This window comes from Melanostigma gelatinosum (genome assembly GCF_949748355.1).
Source record: "Melanostigma gelatinosum genome assembly, chromosome: 16".
NCBI lineage: Eukaryota > Metazoa > Chordata > Actinopteri > Perciformes > Zoarcidae > Melanostigma > Melanostigma gelatinosum.
Window position 1 is genome coordinate 23,743,706 of NC_136649.1, and position 7,610 is coordinate 23,751,315.

At 45.0% G+C, this 7,610-nt stretch overlaps 1 long non-coding RNA gene across 1 annotated transcript; it reads right to left on the reverse strand.

Annotated features, from left to right (window-relative positions):
• Positions 1 to 1,861: 1,861 nt before the first annotated feature.
• Positions 1,862 to 3,540, reverse strand: LOC306790829. The gene is made up of 3 exons (XR_013772726.1): positions 3,438 to 3,540; positions 2,558 to 2,609; positions 1,862 to 2,390 (listed from the first exon to the last, which is right to left on the reverse strand). It is a non-coding gene; the product is annotated as an uncharacterized lncRNA (long non-coding RNA).
• Between the last annotated feature and the right edge of the window lie 4,070 nt (positions 3,541 to 7,610).

A 7,610-nucleotide genomic window follows, 5' to 3' on the forward strand; every position in this document is an offset into this window, starting at 1 on the left:
CACATAGGAGGGGATTTCAATTGCCTTGCAGCTCTGCCCGCCTCACGTTCACAGCTAAGCCACACTGTCACCTGTGTAGCCGAGCATAGCCGAGCGCAGGCCGCCCGCCACTCACGGAAAGCTCCCACAAAAGGATGTTTCTGCGGCCGGCGTTTATTCATTCCATATCAGGCGCCCATCAACGAGACAAAAACGAGACAGATAGAAGAGGAATCTTCTGTCAGTCGGGAGAATGCAACCTTTTATGCCATCTGCTGCAAATCATGAAAAATTCATTAGCAACCAACTATGTGCTGCTGCTCATCTTCCCGTCGCAGGTAAATAGCGTGTGGAATGCAAAGTCTCTGGCGTCGGCGTGACAGCAAATACCTCCATCAAGCCCGATTCATCAAACATAACTAGGAGGGGGGAGGAATTGAGCTGCACTCACGTTATTCAGCTAAAAGCACAGTTGGATTGATAATAGTTGGAAACGGGGAGGACAGGAAGCAGACAGAGGAGGCTTCAGGTTGTTGAGCAGCGAGGAATAACTCCACAGCCCCCCCACTCCCGCTCATCATCTCTCACTCCAACCCTGCTGCCAAATCACTCACCCTAATTAACAGGCCACGAGAAACACCAATCAATACTGCGGGGGACAATTAACCCCTTGTGTTCTCAATCGTCTCTACAAAAGGTGAAATTGATTGAGATTACGTTTTGTTGGCTAATTGTGGCTCCTCAGGCGGGTGAAGGGGGGTCGATTAACCCCATGTGAGCAGTTATCAGGGATCAGTGCGACAGCATTCAGGTCGCGTGACTGCTGTGGAATATATGACAGCTGAGGAACGCTTTCATTCTGAAGCCACACAAGGAAACAGTGCGCAACAGCTGCTCCAAAAGACGACATGGCATCAGAGAAAGAGGAGTTTCAACACTTCATGCACCAAATGACATCGCATGGCTCAATTCAGGCTCGAGGCCCGAACCACAACGACACGCTTCAGACCGCAGGCCGCTGGTCTGCAGCGAAGGCTCACGCACACACTTCTATTCAGGCAACACCAGCTGTTAAATGTGTGGGTTCAAGCTCCTGTTTAATAGCTGCAAAGATCTGATCAGTCATTGGTCAACTTATGTGTCTGTTAACTTTGTCAGCCAAAAGTTAACGGTTGTTTTTAAAATGACATCTTAGATTAACCTCTGGAACATTCGTGTCTTCTTAATGAACACATGTAATCACACCGATTTACTTGAAACACATTTACTTGAAAAAAAGCTCGGTAACAATTTGCACGCAGAAATTATGAGTCATTTTTACTCAGATATTCTCATGTTAAGTTTACTTACTAGTAAGAATTGGTTTTTATCCAAAATATGCAAGTAACTTTTACTTGCATATTTCTCCCTTAAGACATAAAATGTACTTCGCCTGTTATAGTAATCTGTACTCAGGCTACCTTTGGATCTAATTACAAACCCCAGTAGAAATCAATTCGGTGTTTCATGTATATTTAACTGGCTTTTCTTTACTTTTTCTGTTGAGAAATATTAAGTAATATTTACACAATATATCTTTTAACTACTACTTCTCTAAACAACTATTCAAATATGACTGTTGCATTTTCTAAACTGCGCTACTGTTATTTAATAAAATTGTCTGAACATAAGGCTTCTACAAAACATGAAACATCTTCTTTTAAACTGCAGCAGCTTCACTTGTGAACTGTGAGAGGTCACTGCTGACCGACACACACCAACACCAACATATATAATCTGGTTGGCATTGCCAGACAAAACATTTCTAAATCAGTGCTGCCAATAACAAATGTACGGACACAAACGCGTTGTCATTTAACAAACTTTTAATTAGAAACGATGGGTATTGCGTGACAACACTTAGATCCACAGATGAAGCCCATGAGCAGAAGCCTTTGCCACACTTTGACAGTCATCAAGAACCTCTTTTCCCTCGATGACGACGAACACGTCGTCAGGAGTGAAGCCTTCTGTGTTGCATTTCCATGGATCTTCATGACATGTTGAGCATCGTCCTCTTCAATGACTTCTTTGAAATTCAAATTTACTGATGTTCATTTTTACGTCTTGGAGTCTGATGTGTTCTCAAAAAAGGACAATAGTGGGGGAAACTAACAAAAATATTGAATGTGTTCAAATGCATCATTGTGTATCTATTCTCAGTGTATATGAGCCCAACATCATTTTATATAATATTAATATATGATATCTAAACTCTACCAGGCTGGGTGAATCCAGCATGCGTCTTTGGTTCCTGCAACTCCGCCCTTTGTCCCAAGTAGCTCCAGAAAGTTGGTGGTGCAATTGTCCAATTTCAACAAAAAGGTTTGCTCCAGATGAACTGTGGTTATTCTTCTGAACTCCTCATTGATCTGAAACAAGACAATAAAAAACAACATGATCAAGATGAGGTACCTTGCTAAAACCATGAATGCAGTAGTCCTGCCAGAATAATGTACTATTGAGCAGCAACACAAACTATGACTTCAAATGTACATGTCAAGTTAAACTATAACAGCACTAACTTAGTTGATTTTACCTTGCGTCAACTGTTGATGTCAACTTGCTGAGAGTGAACATCCTTCAATATTCTGTGAAATATAGAGAGAAATTATGTTAAAACATGAACACACAACATTAAATCTGAATTTGGCTTAAATCTTCATGTTGATAGCATGTTTTATCCCCACATAAACAAGTCACCATGACGTTAATACTGAGATACACAGCAGGCCTGGTCATGTTGATATGTGACACTAACTCAACACAGTACTGGAACCTCGTTTCATGCCCACAGCCTTCATCATCACACCGCATTGGACAGAGACATAAGAGACAAGTTTAAAACTGATGACAGAAATATAAGTTACTGTAAAAATATGTCAGAATATGATCGTGACAAAATAATGTTCAGTGTATTAAACTCGCTCTAAAGTCACTAATTCCACCACGTATGGGATATATGTCAGCACATGACCAGAGCTCGTTACTGCTCAGCTTTGATTCCCTGTCTTGTCACATTTCCCTCATTCGACCTCGGCTGGACTTGAGGATGTCCGAGAGAAAGCGCGCTGTGTGCGTGACTCAGCAAAGCACCCGTGTGGCAGAAGTGGGCTTCACAAAACCGAAGTAATTCCCCCTCGTCGACGGACCGCAGCCGGTCGAGCACCGTGTCCCCAGGCCAACAACTTTTCAAGGGAGAACCCTGTAAAGTCGCGACCAAAACCACCAAAAACAGCCACAAAATGTAGCGCCGTGAGCCATGTCTGTCATGCTGTCCCACGTTAGCTAGCATGATAGCCTAACTAGCTAGCACGCTAAACTGAGCAGTTCGCTCGTCTTCAGTGTTCACAACTCAAACACAGACTTGACCGAAGGCTCAACAGCAACGTAGAGCATGAATTAAACATATAACCTACCCCAATGGCTCCCGTGCATGAAGTTCCTCTCCTCCGGTGAAACGCTGCCGTCCTTGTTTCTGCTGTTCCGGTGTTTCGCTGAAGAAAGAAGCGCTAAATCTCCTCTGACGTCACTCCCTGAGTACGCGCTATATGTTGCCAGGTTTCACTCGTATTACCAAAGTACAATTTACTTTGTTGTGTCAGGTAGTGCATTCAATACAGTAGTTTAGTAGATATTACTGAGTGTGAATGATTACAATGTACTTGTAAAAATGAGGATACATAATTACAAACAAACACCAAGTAACACATCAAATAAAAGGTGATATTTTAAAGTAAAAGCACTGGAATGATAATTTCTTGTAAAATTTACAAAAATAATCGAGGTAATAATTACAGGGCCAAAAAGTATTTTTTTCAGTGCATAGAGCTGAACACAAGCTGAGAGATGGATGTTTGGCTTCATACTCTGAATATGATGCGTTGGTACAATAAACGCAATTCTCGTTGTTTGTCTTATAGTTCCATTAAGTTCATCAGTATGTGGCTGAAACAGAATGTAGGCCACTTTCAGCAGGCGACTAGGAAACACGTCATCAGGTAAAGAGCAATAGTGACCAATATTATCATTATGATATCAGTTAGTTGGAACGTCTTATTGTGAAGTTGATTAGTAAAATGCGGGGCACAAGGTTTAATATTCTGCATAACAATGCAGCTGATATTAACTTGTAGCACAGCGCAGTAATCCTACCAGTAGACCAGACAGAGTCCAGTCCACGTGTTTCACAGACGAATGGAGACACCGTCCTGTGCTAACACGTAACGATGGCCTGCCTCGGTCGGCGCTAGCTGCTATTGGCCTGTCTCGAACGATTCCGTCGTGACGCCCTTTCCGGTCATTACGCTGTCATTTTCTTCGGCGATCGCCAACCAAACGTAAATAATATGAATTCATACATATCAAATAATCTATGTGTCAAATCCCATGAATATATATGGACGTTTATATGTCTAAATACTATAGGAAAGTGACTTTGATGAGAGAAAGCAGAAAGAACGCTCGGGCGACGCTAAAACAGCTCAAACGGAAATTAAGGAGCTTTTATTGCATCATTTGGAGTTGTTGAAGCGTGATATCTTATTGTGAAGGACAGAACTACGGTCCCGGATGTGTTGACAGCATTGATGGTCATTTTTGCGACCCTGGAACAAGCGAATATCCCCGAAAAACCAGCAGCAGCCAGTGTTTACAACGAGGACAGAAGTCCGTACGGATTAGGCCAAGAGCAGTGCACGGCTAATTCACCCGTGTTAGCATCGTTTAAACGACTCTGGTAAAGGCAAAGCTAACTGTAATAATTACAACAATATTTCGTTTGAAAGGTACGAAGTTTAACTTCAGTTTAACACCATTAAATCAACTGAAAACATTACACCATCATTTTTATCAACATTGTAAGTGAATTGTATTGAAACATTAGCTAAAAACTGTCCGGTTTGGGGTACAACTCCGTTACATACTCTGGTGCGGTAGGCGGCGGTATGCACCTAAATATTGGTAATGCAATTTACCAAAAACATCTATTTACCTTCTCGGCCCTGAAGTGTTGATTTTGTGCGACGACAGCCGTTGGAGGTTCCTCCATGTGGGTCTCCGCAGTCCGGTCTCCGCAGCGCCTCTTGTCCATCACAAGTTCACTTTGTCCACCGCGTCACACTCCAGCGGCGCCGCAGGTGTGTCGGCCCGCTGCTCACGAGCCGCTCCGTGCTCCTCACAGCGACATTCCGCACATGCTCAACGAGTTCCTCCCGTCGGAGACTGACGCGGAAATGCGTTTCTTCCGACCACCGCGACCACTGAAGACAGTTGACTTCAGCTTTACTTTGGCTGCTTCATCCATGGCCAACTTCTACACCTGTGTGGGCGGCAGCCACCACTTCACGCGAGCCTCACGCGCTAGCTTCGTCGAATGTTCGAACGCCGGCCGTGACGTCAACGCGATTCTGCACGCTCCGGGGCCGCAGCCAATCATCAGCGCCCTCTACCGGAGGACACGTTAACGCCCACAGTGAATGGATTATTGTAAATAAATGTGTTTTTGTACCATCTCCATACCTTGATGTTTCTGTGTAAATTGAATATGCCCGTGTTGGACATCACAATGCTATGAACTGTATGAAATGCCCTCAGGCAACGTCTGCAGAAGTGCAGAGTTGCAGAAAGTGTTCAAAAAGGGCTCGAAGGAGATTCGGATCGGGCCCCAATCTCCACTCGCGTGGACTTTGAGGCACGTTCCCCCGCAGAGTCTGTGAGGGTTTAGTTCTGTCCCTCTAGTGTTTGAGGACTCTCTCAGACATTTTGAGCCCTTTAGGAGCCGCGATGTCCTGGGTTCCATTCTGGCCTTTAGACCTTTCTGGTATGTCTTCTCTCTGTCTTCTGTCAAATGAAGGCAAACATGCAAAAGAATGCTCGATTGGAAATGATGTTTAGCGTGTATCCGCTGACTACCTCTCCTCTCTGAGAGCGAGTCAGCAAAGCTCCGGTTTGAAATGACATCAAACTTCAGGTGAGTAAAGCTTTGAAAGCTGCTCTAATGAGCGAGGACGGCTGGAAAGCTGTGGACCGAAATATTTCTCGTCGTGACTGAGAGTAAATGAGCTTTCAAATATCTCTGTCCACGGTAGCAGGAACAGGTAACTTTGGGTTGATGGATGACGCCCACATTGTTAGCACAAATTGTAAATCCATCCCCGCTGTCAGGATGAAATTGAAGCATCATGTGAGGGGAAAACAACAACTTGCTATTCTTCTGTGGAGAAGAATCATCAGTGAGGAATGCTGAGGGTCCCGTGGTGCTGCCGGCTGTCAGACCTGCTGCAGTAACACGAGAGGTTTTCTAACGGGACTGGAAAGGGATCCTCATAGTGACTTAAAGTATCGGGTTATAATGGCAATGCATTTTGTCAACGGACAGAATATCACAGGTGAGAGACGTGCAATGCAGAGAGGAAGGAGCTGCAGCTGAACGAGGATTGGGAGTCATACCGACGGATGGTTAGAAGATCAGAAAGGTATCGAAAGAATGAACGAGGTAAAGAGTATCTCACTCCTAATTCACCTTTTACTCCTCGCAGACCCAACGTGATAAAAGGAACTCAACCTGAAACAGGATCGAGAGGAAAAGGAAACGATGGGGACAAGACAAGTGAAACACACTGGGACGGGACGGGAACACATCATTGAGAGCAAGCTGTGGGAAGAACCTTTAAATCCCTAAATCTACCGACTCACACCGACAGACAGACCAGCCCTCAGCTCTCGTTTGGTCACGAGATGTAAATTTGAAATTAAAATTATTTTTAAATCCTAAAAACTGCAGCTGCTGTTGACTAAAACTGGAAGAAGCAGAAGTCCAATTTGGCAAAGATGAGGCCAGATGTTGAACAAGTGTGGTGAGCAGGATCAAAACAGTCCTTAACTCCTATGAGACGAGGCCGTGGGTTCCTCAGCATGTCTTTCAGTTTTTGCAAAAGAATGCGTCGGCGTCTGCAGAGATCACCTCTGGAAGAAATCATGGCTCCCTAACTCATAGATCTCTGCATCCACTCACCTTGTTGGTCAGTCATACATTGGACACTGAATCACAGAGGCCTGGACATGACAGCTGTCATGCAACACACCGGAGGCTCTCACTGTGAGAGGTGATGGCCAGTAAGGAGAACATTTAGACGAGCCTGCTGTTAGAATGGATTCAACCTGCACAAGCTGACCCCGCTGACCCCACTGACCCCGCTGACCCCGCTGACCCCACTGACCCCACTGACCCCACTGACCCAGAGGGGCCGCTTCAGTCCCGAGTGACTGCAGCTCAGCCAGAGATGACACACAGTGCTTTCTGCTGCACGTCCCCGGTGTCGTCCATGACCCACTTCCACTCCTCTCGTTGCAGTTCCCTCTTTAAAACGGTGCGACTGCACAACGGGGGATTCGACGTGCAGCTACTGTGTGCAGCGGCTCAGAAGCAACGCAGAGGGGAGTTCCTCTTTAAAGCCAGAGAAGTAAAACACAAACAAATACATATTCACAACGCGACTCTATGCAGCGTCCTGCAGCGTCCTGCACCGTCCTGCACCGTCCTGCCTGATGCTGGGAGGAGCTGTAAGAGTGTTTGTGTGATAAAGGGGTAC